General features: G+C 43.4%; 1 non-coding gene and 1 pseudogene across 1 annotated transcript; both read left to right on the top strand.

The window, feature by feature from the left end:
* Positions 1-4,918: 4,918 nt before the first annotated feature.
* On the top strand, positions 4,919-4,988 carry LOC136744568 (uncharacterized; annotated as a pseudogene).
* Positions 4,989-5,568: 580 nt separating this feature from the next.
* On the top strand, positions 5,569-5,645 carry LOC136744567 (small nucleolar RNA SNORD66). The gene has a single exon (XR_010816048.1). It is a non-coding gene; the product is annotated as a small nucleolar RNA SNORD66 (small nucleolar RNA).
* Positions 5,646-14,473: the final 8,828 nt, after the last annotated feature.

Genomic DNA, 14,473 nt, shown 5'->3' with positions numbered 1-14,473 from the left:
GATAAAAGTGCCCGGTATTGGATTCCCTACCCGGCACCCCTCCTTTCCACAATGTGCAGGGCCCCTCTCTGTGAATGCCAATGTGGACTGTCATTAAGTGCTGTCTGTGTGTGCAGGGCGAGGAGGCCAAGGGCAAGCGTCGCCGCCGGGCACTGGGCAATATCCAGTTCATCGGGCAGCTCCTCAAGGTGAAGATGCTCAATGAGAACACCATGCACAACTGCGTCATCGTCAAGCTGCTGAGAAAGCAGGATGAGGAGTCCCTGGAGTGCCTGTGCCGACTCCTCTCCACTATTGGCAAGGACCTGGACTCGGAGAAGGCAAAGGTAATGCCGCTATGCCAGACCGTGCCCTGGCTAAACATCCAGGAACGTCAGACTGCATACTGGTCCTCATATTCTTCTCTAGACATAATGAGCCAATACTGGAGTGGCAAGTTTGCCAGAAGAGTAAATTCCGTCTCACCAGCACTCCTGCGTTGTTTTAAAATGAGCAAACTAGCCTTTCTTCTGCCATCAGCTTTCTAGAGTCACTGGGCCTCTAGACAGTGGTCTGAATAATTGCTTCTGTGCATCTGCAAGAGCTTTCCAGAAGGAACGCTGCTTCACTCAGTAGTATGAAGTTACTGCTCTGCCACGCTGTCTGGAATGTTTTCTAATCGTTCTGTCTGATCTTTTTACAAGCCCCCCATGGACCAGTACTTCAACCAGATGGAGCAGATCGTCAAAGAGAGGAAGACCTCCTCTCGAATCCACTTCATGCTGCAGGACGTCTTGGACCTGAGAAAGGTAATGACTGTTGAGAGAATAGAAACCTTCCTTGCTTTTAGCTTCCCACCCCCCCATTCCCTGCCTGGCTCTTGTTTTCTCTCTCTCCACTAATCACTGACTCATTCTCCCGTTCCTCAGGATAACTGGGTGTCCAGGAGGGGTGACCAGGGCCCTAAGACAATTGACCAGATCCACAAGGAAGCCCAGTTGGATGAGCACCGTGAGCAGATCAAGGTGCAACAGCAGCTCATGAACAAGCAGGACAACCGACGTGGGGACAGGAATAGTGTCCCTGTCTCCAAGAACAGGCCCATCGACACCACCAGCCTCAGCAAGATCTCAAAGGTAACTGAGAGACACACACATGCTGCCACCCACTACACCCATCCACTTTTGGAGATTTTACACTCATCTTTTCCACTGTCTGCATAACCCTAAGTATAGTGATACCAAATTGACTTTTACAATGACTTTCAGCAAAACCCCAGTTTCTGATCCCTGTTTTGTTGGCAGCACTTGAGTGGTTTGGCAGGCTGTGTACTTGTTTACCTGCTTTAACGTTGGCATTTTTGTTCTGTGGATCGTGCTTCTGCTGAACACCTCCATCAAAAATATACAGCATCATAGCTGAGGAAAGTTCAATGAATCTGCCTGCAATAGGATCAAGTCATGAATGTAACTCCAATAGAATGTATACTTAATACAGCTCAAGTAGGCAATTCAGAGATTGTGTGCAATGAGAATCTATTTAGATTGATGTGCTGCCCTGCCCTGCCCAGCTGACTGACTCTTTGTCCCCCCAGCCCTCAGGAATAGGCCACTGGGGCTCCCAGCAGGGCCAGAGGAAGCAGCCACGTAAGATCATTACTGGAGTGTCATTCACAGCTGAAGTGACGCTCAACAAGGCAGAGAAGGCATGGAAGCCAAACATAAGGAAGGCTACCACAGAGGACACCGAGACCATCAAGACAGAGGTATGTACAGGGTTCCAGTCATGGAAAATCCTGGAAAAGTCATGGAAAATGACCAAACAATTTTCAGTCATGGGAAATAGCTACACATATAACCCATTTACAACATACATGGGATATAATGTACACTCTGACAAAAAGAAACAGTTTCATGGTGCAGAATAAAATTGTATTAAATCCTGTTTAAACTTACCTTTTAGTACGTATTCTGTAACACACATGGTTATTATGAACGTCCCAGATGAATGTGCCAGATATTATGTATACAGGGATTTTCAAGACTTGGGAGAGTCTGTGTGAAGTACATATACGCTAAGCACAACTCCTATAACCATATAGCAACACAAAGAAGCTCGGTGCGTTCACAACACGCAGACTTCTGGCATTCTGCACAGATTCTCAAGATCATTGGTTGCGATCTTGTACTTCAAATTTACATAATTCTGAACAGAGTCTGACCATTCAGCCAGTAAACCCACAGTGTTTGTGTAGATTCTGAGCAGAATGACGTAAATCTGTGTACATGATCGTGACTAAATTGGTCAGGATCTGCCAGAATGAGGATCTCCCTTTTATGTGAAATAAAGTTAATAGTAAAAGTTAATCACACGCACGTCCAACTTAATTAGTAGGTGCAGGGTAGATAAAAATCCATATAAAGTAAAAAGAAAGAAATACCTGCACACTTACCACAGCTCCAATGCACAAATAAAAAGTATTTATGTAACCCATGCTTCACTGGTTTTTAGCTAAAACTTTTCGATCTACACAAGATCTTCAGGATATGGATGTATAGACCAGGATATGGATCCTGATGAAGATCTCTTGTAGATTGAAATGTTTTTGTGAAATATAGTTGAACCTCGGATTCAGGAGGAACAATGTGGATTCCGTCCGGGCCGCGGAGCAATGGACCTGCTCTTTGTCCTTTCACGAATATTTGAGGGGGCATGGGAGTATGCTAATCCAGTCTACATGTGTTTTGTGGACTTGGAGTAGGCATACGACCGTGTTCCCCGGGATTTCTTGTGAGAGATGTTGAGGGAGTATGGGGTGCCGGGGCCGCTTATGCGTGCCATCCGGTCCTTTTATTGCCAAAGCAAGAGCTGTGTCCATATACTCGGTGTTAGGTCGAAAACGTGGTGGGTGTTGGACTCCGCCAACGGTGCATCTTGTCTCCACTCCTGTTTGTGATTTTCATGGACAGGATATCAAGGCACAGCCGAGGTAGAGAGAGTATCCAGTTTGAGGGCGTGGAGGTGGCATCTCTGCTGTTTGCAGATGATGTTGTGCTTCTTGCCCCATCCGACTGTGATCTCCAACATGCACTCGAGCGTTTTGCTGCCGAGTGTGAAGCGGTTGGGATGAGAATCAGCACTTCTAAGTCTGTGGCTATGGATCTCTCTCGGAAAAGAGTGGATTGTCCGCTTCAGGTTAGGGGGGAGCAGCTGCTCTTAGTGGAGGAGTTTAAGTACCTCAGGGTTTTGCTCACGAGTGATGGAAAGGGGGAGCGTGAGATAGACAGGCGGATCGCTGCAGCGTCTGCAGTATTGCGGGCGCTCTATCTGTCCGTGGTGGTGAAGCGGGAGCTGAGACCTCGGACAAGGCTCGCGGTTTACACGTCAATCTACCTCCCCATCCTCACCTGTGGTCATGAACATTGGGTAATGACCAAAAGGACGAGATCGCGGGTGCAAGCGGTGAAAATGAGGTTTCTCCGCAGGGTTGCTGGACTCACCCTTTGGGATAGGGTGTGGAGCTCAGTAATCCAGGAGAGCCTCGGAGTAGAGTCGCTACTTCTCCAGATCGAGAAGAACCAGTTGAGGTGATTTGGGCATCTGGTAAGGATGCCCCCCGGGAGGCTGCCTGTGCAGCTCTACCGGGCACTCCCCAGTGGGCAGAGACCCCGAGGCCAACAAGTGAGCGCTCTGTTAGAACAAAAACCAGCAGACACAGGGGTTCACCAGGACCAGTGTTGAGAACCCCTGCCTACATCAAATGCTCAAACTTTATGTGTCCGTTGCATTTAAATTATGTAGCCAAATGTATGATATGCATATTTATTTAAAATCAAGTAAATAATAATACATATTGTTCTATTCAACAGATAAAAAAGAATTTCAAACCACAAACAAGTTCTACAAAAGTTACCAATATACACTGTTTATCCCAAAGCAGAGTTTCTTGTGCTGTTTGCACTGTCCTCAATGCCACAATGCTGACCAACCTTCATATGTGTGCCAATCATATAGCGCGATATTAATCACATGACCTCCAGCAAGCGTCTGTGTGTGCTGTACACTGCAAAACAGCTTCGATGTGAGTGCTGACAAGATAATGTCATAATATCAAACAAGCTTGTGAAGTAGTGTTTCATAACAAATAATTTCTGATAAGAAACTGAAAATAATATTGAGTGTTTAAAATGGGTATAAATCAGTAAAATCTAAACTCCTCAAATACAAAAATCAGGTAATTTATTGGTAAAAATCATTATTTATATATATTGTTTTAAAGAAAGAGAAAAATAATAGTAAAAGCTTTTAGGTTTAAACAATCTAAACAGGTTTAAATCTAAAATACTTCTTTAGCAGCGTACAGGAATGGATTACTGTAGGCCCTGGCCATTTGTATATAACAAGGTATGTTTTTATTAATTAATTGAGCTGATTTATAGAAGTTTATATTCAAGGCAATTCAGAATTAATAAAAATACAGACTGTTAATGTTGTTTTGTATAGTTTCTACTGTAATCAACATTTATACTACATATACATTGATCAGATAGTACTAGGTTTACTTTTGCATTTACATCTTTGTGTGCTCTTTATTAGTTGAGGGTAGCATGTTTTATAAAAGTGGATGGATTGGATGGCTGTAAGGGGAGGAGGAGGAGGCTGTCATGACAAAGCTGATTATGTGGTTCTTTCCTATTGTGTTTATCAATATCTTTATTATTTTCTGTGTGCATTTCCAACTTTCCCGCATTTTATTGTAATAATAATTTAGTTATGGAAAATCAGAAAATGACCATGGAAAAATCATGGACAAGTCATGGGAAAAAAAGATCTGATTTGCGTGGGAACCCTGTATGTAGGAGCAGTGGACACGGTTCTTGTTTGTGGGGTGGGATAAATAACTTGCTAGTCTTAAAGGGGATTGTGGGTAAACTTGGTGCCCCTGTGTTGATCTCCTTTTAGTGCCATCATGTCTGGACCGCTAATGATGGAAAAGCGGAACTGAGGGGCTACATATGCTCACAAGCATCCACTGCTCCAGTACAAATAAAACCATTGGCCAAGGTTTACAGAACTAACCCTTTTTCCTTCCTTCCCTCCTGCCTCCTTTCCCCTTCACCAGGAGCTATTCCACAGGATGCGCAGTATGCTGAACAAGCTGACCCCACAGATGTTCCATCAGCTGATGCGTCAAGTGACCGAGCTGACCATCGACACAGAGGAGCGGCTCAAGGGTGTCGTTGACCTAATCTTCGAGAAGGCCATCTCTGAACCCAACTTCTCCATCACATACGCCAATATGTGCCGCTGCCTTATGGAGGTGAGAGAAGGAGTGTGGCAGGGGTGAGTGAGGTAAAAGAGGGAGGAAGGGCATGGTAGAGGGTTGTGAAGATGCTACATGGATCAGATTCGCTTTGTTATGGAATTGTAATTTGTGGGAGCTCAGTTTTGAATGGACCAGCAGATGCCGGTCTTGTGAAGAGCATATCAAGAAGTATTGCTGAGATGGCACTAGTGCTCTTGCCATCACTCACCCACACTCTGTGTAAGCCAAGGTGTCGGTTTGTCCCAGTCCGTCTTAGTGTAGAGCTCCAGTGATGATCTCTTATTAGTGCCATGGTGTCTGGGCCTCTGGCATCTAGTGATGGAGGAGAGGAAATGAGGAGCCTCATTGAACACTTTCAGTTTCGTCCCACTCCAGAGTTATCTGGAATTTGTTTTGCATTCAATTCCAAACCATTCAATGAGATGAGCTGCATGAATCCTGGACCCCTGTTCATCTGTGGGTTTTCACCCTGATACCTGTTAAAGCTAGAAGCCAGCCTACCACACAGACTATGCTTAGCTAGTTCAAGTTTCCCTCTTTCTTAGGGTTTATGTTCTCCCTCCTCCCCGTTCTGTAGCTCAGCGTCCCTACCACTGGCAAGCCGGGCGTGACTGTGACTTTCCGCCAGCTGCTGTTGAGAAACTGCAAGACGGAGTTTGAGAAGGATCAGGGTGGAGACAAGGTCCTGGAGAAGAAGCAGAAAGAGCTGGATGCATGCTTGGTAATAAAAACTAAATTAATTATTTTTTTAATGTAAAGGACTGAAATTTGATAGTCCTTTATTGTAAATAAGGCACAGGTTGGTTGTGCAATCTCAGTATCAATGGGCCAATCATTAAGCAAGCATTTGAAGCATCGTGCAAGCATGAATGTAAGTGGTGTGTACGTTTATTTTAAGGACTTTCATTTAGTGCTTGGCCATTTTGGTTTTTGACAACCTCATGTAACACACACCTGTACAACGGGCACGTGGCACAACGGGCTCAGAAATGCAATTTGAGACTTCCCAAAACAATTAGCATTGTGCCTAATTGACCATTGTGGTGCGAGGGCGCCTGCCTGTGGTGCTCTGACTGTCAGTGTTGGCTGGGTGAGGGGGCGGACCTCTGCAGCTCGGTGCAGCAGAGCAGATTGTTGTGATCTGGAGTCGATAGCAAGGCTGGATTTAGTTAATATAAAAATAACACTAGTGAATTAGTCACTATGTGGACAGTAGATAGTCAACCTTTACACCTGTGTTAGTACCAGTGAGAGATCGAGATCAGGCACGAGAAAGTTTTATGTGATCCAGTAATTGCAGTCACATGATTTACTGTGTATGTAGCTCTGGGTCTGATCCAAACTGCAGCGATCTCCTGGCACTAGGGAATCCAATCCCGGGATCTTGGACAGTTTTCTAGTCCCAAAATACCAGTATTGAAAACGTGAAATACACGGGATCAGGCGATTGTGGCTAATGAAAAATGTGACAGCACAGTAATTCTTGAACTCCATGCTGTAAGCTATTTATCAAAGAAAATGTGCAATAATTAATACAGAGGCTCATGATCTGTTCAAAATGTGAATCTGAAGTACAACCACCTGCAGATTCAGCCCGAGTTCAGCCAATCAGCAGAAGAAGGCACTGCTGAGGTCTCGCGGACTCCAACTTTAAAGGGGCAGCTACAGTTCATGAGCTGTGTGAGTGACACAGCAGCAACACCATCGTGTGATTAACTGCATCAACACAGAATTGTTCCTCTTAGAAAACGCAGGGGGACGGGGGCTGTACCTGCAATTAACATTAAGTTTCTGATGTCAAACCAGTGTGGAGTCCGAAATCGCATGTTAGCCGCCAGCAATATTATTTGGCCCCCAAAGCCCTCCAAATTAATTATAAATATATATGAAAAAAATGCTAAAAGTCCCAAATGCAATTTTCCAAGAAGGAAGTGACCCAACCTAAATAATGCAAAAGTTACATTTTAACTTAATCAACTTAACTTGTTATGCAAGTGGCGCCCAGCAGCAGATGGAGAAAAACGACACCAGTCAAGTAATTCATTTCAACAGTAATAATTTTGACTTCATTGACTTTACAAACAACAGGAGGGATTAATTGGAGTCTGTTTCTTCTGAGACAAGGCCCATATAACATAACTTCACTGGCTGAGGTAGGATATGTGGCTTAACAGCATCTGATTTTATTTTTTATTAGGCCTAGTTACAATTGCAACTGGCCAGAAAGGTAGCATCCTACATAAAACAATAATTAAAAGAAAAAGAGGCAATGTCTGTGTCTTAATGTCTGTATCAGGAGTCGGGATAACCTGCTCCTGTAATGACAAAACAAACAGAAAATACTGTCAGCATGAGACCTAAAATAGCCCTGGATAAGCACTAATCATAATAATAATAATAATAATAATAATGATAATAATAATCACAATAATGTTAGGAGCCTATATGACTATTAAATACTAAGTTACTTACTTAATGGGAAAAGTTGCATTTCCCCTCGGACACGATCTTTTGGATGTCAGGTGAGAGGGATGTGATTCTGATGCGCAGGCAGTCCTCGATTGACTCGTGTGCAAGCCGGTTCCTGTCGTGAGTCTTCATTGCATTCAGAGAGGAAAATGAGGACTCACAGGTGTACGTTGGTCCAAAGATTGTTAGCACATAAAACGCAAGTTTCTTTATTATGCTGTATTCCTCTGAGCATGCCACCCAAAACGCACACAAGGACTCGGCACTCCTATGCGCATCCCTGATTTGGCTCGACGTCTGGAATTCAGTCAGCTCATAGGGGCGCCTTATCCAGCGAGGATATCGTTGTCTTATCAAGGGAGGAGAATTCTCCACCTGGACGGACTGTGAAAGGATCACGTACAAACGCAATGATGTCCTTGGGCATGCTGTAGTCTTCAAATCTGGTGTAGAAGTTGTCCCTCAGCTGCTTGATAAAATCTTTCATCACCTCTGTGACAATACTGCAGCCTGGTCCCTCTGCCTGTCGTTTCTTCAGTGTGCTGAAGAGCATGTAGCCTTCCAGATGACAAGTCCAAATCGAACAAGTCAAGCTTCCTAGTAAAGGTTTTCCACCATGTCCACGACTGTTGTTATTCTAACTACAGATTTAACCAGTTTAAGTGACAGAACATGTCAGCCAAGAAAGCATCATTAGAGAGGAATTCCACAATTTCCAAAATATGAAGGTGGTCAGCTGCAGTCCTCATTTTGCTTTTTCTGAGAAAATCCACAACCTGGTCATGCAGCTCACAGAATCGTTCTAGAGCTTTTCCTTTACTCAGCCAGCACACTAATCATTGTGGGTGGCCTCCTCTGATTCTGTCACAAGCTTTTGGTGTTGGGTGCTTGATGTAGTGATACATAAATAAAAACATTAACGTATTTAAGAAAGCAATAGGCTATTAGTCTTGTTGTTTTCGTTGATTCTGTTGGTTGCATTTTAATTATTACTGCATTTGAAAATGACCCCGCTAATATGCAGCGTTGCAGCAACTTAATAATACATGTGTTAGGTGGGAAGCTCTTTTTAATTGTTGTTTTATAAACAACAATCCCGAAATCCCGGGATTGATAAAAGTGCCCGGTATTGGATTCCCTACCCGGCACCCCTCCTTTCCACAATGTGCAGGGCCCCTCTCTGTGAATGCCAATGTGGACTGTCATTAAGTGCTGTCTGTGTGTGCAGGGCGAGGAGGCCAAGGGCAAGCGTCGCCGCCGGGCACTGGGCAACATCCAGTTCATCGGGCAGCTCCTCAAGGTGAAGATGCTCAATGAGAACACCATGCACAACTGCGTCATCGTCAAGCTGCTGAGAAAGCAGGATGAGGAGTCCCTGGAGTGCCTGTGCCGACTCCTCTCCACTATTGGCAAGGACCTGGACTCGGAGAAGGCAAAGGTAATGCTGCTATGCCAGACCGTGCCCTGGCTAAACATCCAGGAACGTCAGACTGCATACTGGTCCTCATATTCTTCTCTAGACATAATGAGCCAATACTAGAGTGGCAAGTTTGCCAGAAGAGTAAATTCCGTCTCACCAGCACTCCTGCGTTGTTTTAAAATGAGCAAACTAGCCTTTCTTCTGCCATCAGCTTTCTAGAGTCACTGGGCCTCTAGACAGTGGTCTGAATAACTGCTTCTGTGCATCTGCAAGAGCTTTCCAGAAGGAACGCTGCTTCACTCAGTAGTATGAAGTTACTGCTCTGCCACGCTGTCTGGACTGTTTTCTAATCGTTCTGTCTGATCTTTTTACAAGCCCCCCATGGACCAGTACTTCAACCAGATGGAGCAGATCATCAAAGAGAGGAAGACCTCCTCTCGAATCCGCTTTATGCTGCAGGACGTCTTGGACCTGAGAAAGGTAATGACTGTTGAGAGAATAGAAACCTTCCTTGCTTTTAGCTTCCCACCCCCCCATTCCCTGTCTGCCTCTTGTTTTTTCTCTAGCCTCTAATCACTGACTCATTCTCCCATTCCTCAGGACAACTGGGTGCCCAGGAGGGGTGACCAGGGCCCTAAGACAATTGACCAGATCCACAAGGAAGCCCAGTTGGATGAGCACCGTGAGCAGATCAAGGTGCAACAGCAGCTCATGAACAAGCAGGACAACCGACGTGGGGACAGGAATAGTGTCCCTGTCACCAAGAACAGGCCCATCGACACCAGCAGCCTCAGCAAGATCTCAAAGGTAACTGAGAGACACACACCCACTACACCCATCCACTTTTGGAGATTTGACTCTTTTCTACTTTCTACATAACCCTAAGTATAGTGCTACCCAAATTACTTTCAGCAAAACCCCAGTTTCTGAGCCCTGTTTTGTTTTGTTGCAGCACTTGAGTGGTTTGGCAGGCTGTGTAGTTGTTTACATGCTTATATTACAGTTGAAGGCAAAGGGTGGTCACACCAAATATTGATTTGATGTAGATTTTCTTGTCTTCACTCACTTTGCATTTAGTTAATTGATAAATATAATCTATTAACATGTCTATTTGTGAAAGCATTCTTACTTTACAGCATTTTTTCACACCTGCCTAAAACTTTTCTACAGTACTGTGTATATATATGTGTATATTTTGTAAGTCACTCTGGATAAGAGCGTCTGCTAATAAATAATAGTTATATATAATCAGCACACATATTGTGGGGAAATTGAACAATTGTAGCATTTTTTTGCATTTCTCTCCATCCCTTCTTTCCAAGGAGACTGAGAAGAATAAATGTGAGCAGCAGTTCCTGCTGGACTTAGAGTCCATCTGTGCCGGCATGCAGAAACTCCACATTAGCGATGTGGTCCTGGAGAAGGTATGCAGCCCTCTGCTTGTGTAGAGGACCCTAGAGTTTTATATTCTTATTTTCTGCAATGTTCTGATGGATGTGTTTAATGCTGATATTGGACGGTCTCATTTGTACTTTTATACCATGTTGCATGTTTCTTGTCAGTTGCTTTGTAATTGTGATTGTAGTTGAATGCTGTGTGTGTGTTACCTGTCCACCGAGCCAGTTATTAGAAGACGTCCCAGTTTGCGTCGACTGATCCTCAGGAATGTCTTTTTGATTGAAAACATCAACTGAGTGTTATTTGACATCTGAAAATATGATATAGTGCAAAGTTGGTCAGCTGAAGCCATTCTGTATGTGGGGAAAGGACTCATTTGCATGCTCTGTTGCCTGTTTTTCTCTCTCTCCTGCAGCCCGGAGCGATGCACTCCAATAATCAGCAGGAGGAGAGCTTCTACAAATGGCGGTTCCGTAAAGACCTGCCCTCTCTGGGGTCCCTGGAGCGCCGTAGAGACAGAGCAGAGCAGGCCAGGAAGAGAGAGCGGAGGACTTCTGTGAAACATGGCTGGCATTAGAAAGTGAAGGGGGGGGCGGGGGGATGGTGTATATATACAGTTTACTGTACATCAATAAAAATGACAATTTCAAAAATTGAAGCACCAATCCTTCTCTGGCACCGATGAAAGCTGGAGAGTTATAATGGATCAACACACAATCATTTATTAATTTATTCTTCTCTGGCGAATGTCTAACCTACAAAAGGTGCCTAATCAATCCGAAACAGAAGTAGGATTGCTCTTAACAATGTATATATATATATATATATATATATATATATATATGTATATATATATATATATATATATATATATATATATATACAGTATATATATGACACTGATAACAAAGTAGGTGATTATATATTTTTAGGTGTAGGACAGGGATGGGTAACTTTGACGGTGGTGAGGGCCAATACATTTGCATCTTTACTACCAGAGGGCCAGATTACAAACCCGCACTCTCATTAATAGAATATTGTAAACCACTTTCCTCTACTTGGCTAATATAACTACTAATTAATTAAATAATCCTACATGTGTGATTATTGTTTTAGTTTTTATTATAAAAGCACTCCAGTTGCCCAAAGCTTTAGTTTTAGTTTAAATAAAAAAGCAGACCCATTATAGTGATGTGTGAATTATAACACAAAAGCAACAAAAGCTTACAAAAGCTTTAGTTTTAGTTTAAATAAAAAAGATAATCTGTCTCCCATCTTGGCTGGAATACACGGTTCTCGTGATGAATTTTTTATTTTTTTAGAAGTCATTGTATCCCGGCTCCTCTACTGCTGGCTATAGTAGTTGTGTGAAGGTTAAAAGTGCTTTTAATATTATTATTAGCCTAATTATTCTTGTAGTAATTAACTGAGCAAGCAATTCTTGCATTGAACTGCGTTTGTAGCTGCCTGTTTGCTGGTAGGATGAAGCACAACTCCACCCCAATTAGGCTGTCCAAAATATTTCCGTGGGCCGCTATGACAGGTGATGCGGGCCGTATGTGGCCCCTGGGCCGCGAGTAGCCCATCCCTGGTGTAGGAAGATTGGAGTGCACTTATTTTTGATGAAGGAGAAATGTAAAAAAAAAAAAAACAGGTCAGTTGGAAATGCAGCTGGGACATTTCAGAAGACGACAGTGGATGTATGAAGAGTTGGGATTTCTCATGCGATGAGCCGGGCTGAGTCTGGACTGAACATTTTGATTTGCTGTTTGGAATCCACCCACCTCTCTGTCTGTCTGTCTGTCTTTTTTTTCCTCCTACACTTAACATGGGGACAAGAAGCCTTTAACAAGCCTGTAGTGGATTTAAAAAAATACAATACAAGTAAACAATACAAATCCTACATCCTAGACTGACTGGAATAACAGAAAGACACAGCGTGAATAAGAATGAAAAGTGCAGAAATGTCACAGATATGGAGCGTCGTGCTGACCTGGTTTATTCTGAGCAGATCCTTGATTCTTTCTTCTTTCTTGAGGGGCTCGTCCTGCCACTGCTTCAGGTAGGCTTGAAGGTCGACTTTGCCCTTCCCTGATATGGAGCAAAGCCCAGGTTAAATGCAGTAAAGTATATGTATTTCAATCCATCAATTTCCATTTGTATAGTGCCCTTTGCAGGGTAGCCACAGAGCGCTTTTACAGAGTGGTAAACATACAACAAACATAAAGCAAAAGAACAATACAATAAAATAAAAACTACAATAAAGTAAGCCAACATTAAATAAATAAACCATTAGGCACATTCTGTGAACATGTAATCAATAACTTAATAACTTAATAAACATATCTGACTGAACTGTCACATGGTTGTGTTTTGGGCGACACTCATGATTAGGCAACACCAGCTTCCTGCTTTCGGAGTGAAACACTATTGTTGACCATTCAGACTCATGACATGACACACAGGACTGTGTTGGTTATCTACAGGAGCTCAGTGTCTTTGGCACAACTGTCTTGAACTCTTTGAACTCAGCCCCATTGTTTTCAACCCACCAGCGGGTTGAGCTGTATCTATTAATAACGCATTATTATGGCCAGAAACATTGTTGTATCACTAGAAACTATCAAATGATAGCAAGATTGTAAAGATCACATGTTGCTGTGTGGAGATATTGACTTGCAAAGTAGGGGAAACATGTACTACATAATACATATCAAAAAAAATATCATAACTCCTTAAGTTTTCATCCAATTTTCACACAGTTTGTGTTAATGAGGGCTCTCTGTGAGTTCCGGGGTGAGGTACCGCCGGGGAGCGTTGACTGGGTGGTGGGAGTGATGAGGGCCGGAGAGAGAGAGAGAGCAAGAGAAAGCAAGAGAGAGAGAGTTTTGAGTTTTACAAAGCACTTTATTGAAACAAACACCAAGGAAACATGGAACAATCAGTAAAAGCAATTATACCATTAGACAACATAAACAAAACTTAGAATGGCAACATAAAGAGGAGTTCCCCCTCTCTGAGGGTACTTAGTGCATCATCTATGCACCACAATCGACTAAAAGTTTCAAGGTCCTTATTAAGTGTATAAAACCTATAATCAAGTAAAATCCTGGCCTTAATAAAACATTTAAACAACACAAAACAAGATTCTGCTCAACACTGGCACTAACTTTAGTTTTTCTTGACTTATAAATGGCCATTTTGGTCTGCCCAAAGGTGAAAGTAGCGATCTGCTGTCTCCCACACAGTTCCTTCCCACCACGAACACCATATATAAAAACAATAGTTAAAAAAACTGTTTAAGACCATTAAAAACTCTACTGACTGCACTCAAGTGAGGATCTAGCTGGGCACAATATAAAAAACAATGAAACACAGTCTCCCACTCCTCACAAAAAGGGCACCTGTCGGACTGTGCAGGGTTAATTACCGACAGGAGGGAGTTGACAGCAATGATGGTGTGGAGCACCTCCACTGCAAATCCCCAGCTCTCAAATTCAGCTGATACACACTGCGCCACACAGTGGAAGACACAAACACCACCACCGCGCTATTCACTCAAGAGGCTGAGCCAATGCTCTCGCCTCCGGTCACCTCTCCACGGGGCCCATCTTTACCCCGTACCAGCGAGGCAGCCTCTCAAAAGGGATTCCTTGACCTCGGCTTCCCCAGTCAGGGCCAACCCCCCCACAGAGACACCGATCTGCTGTTTAAACACCTCTTGTGAGAAAAAACTCCACCACAAAAAAAAAAAAACACGATAACAAAAGTGTAAAACCAGAGAAAAAAGACAAGGAAAACACAGTCCAGACCTGCAGCGCACTCCCACACACTCACACGAGAAGAGAGAGAGAGAGATTCTTTATAATTGTATTATTTAT

This window comes from Amia ocellicauda, unplaced genomic scaffold (assembly GCF_036373705.1).
Source record: "Amia ocellicauda isolate fAmiCal2 unplaced genomic scaffold, fAmiCal2.hap1 HAP1_SCAFFOLD_86, whole genome shotgun sequence".
In the NCBI taxonomy this organism is placed as follows: domain Eukaryota; kingdom Metazoa; phylum Chordata; class Actinopteri; order Amiiformes; family Amiidae; genus Amia; species Amia ocellicauda.
The sequence above is the reverse complement of the archived record's forward strand: the minus strand, read 5'-3'. Positions and strand labels throughout refer to the sequence as shown.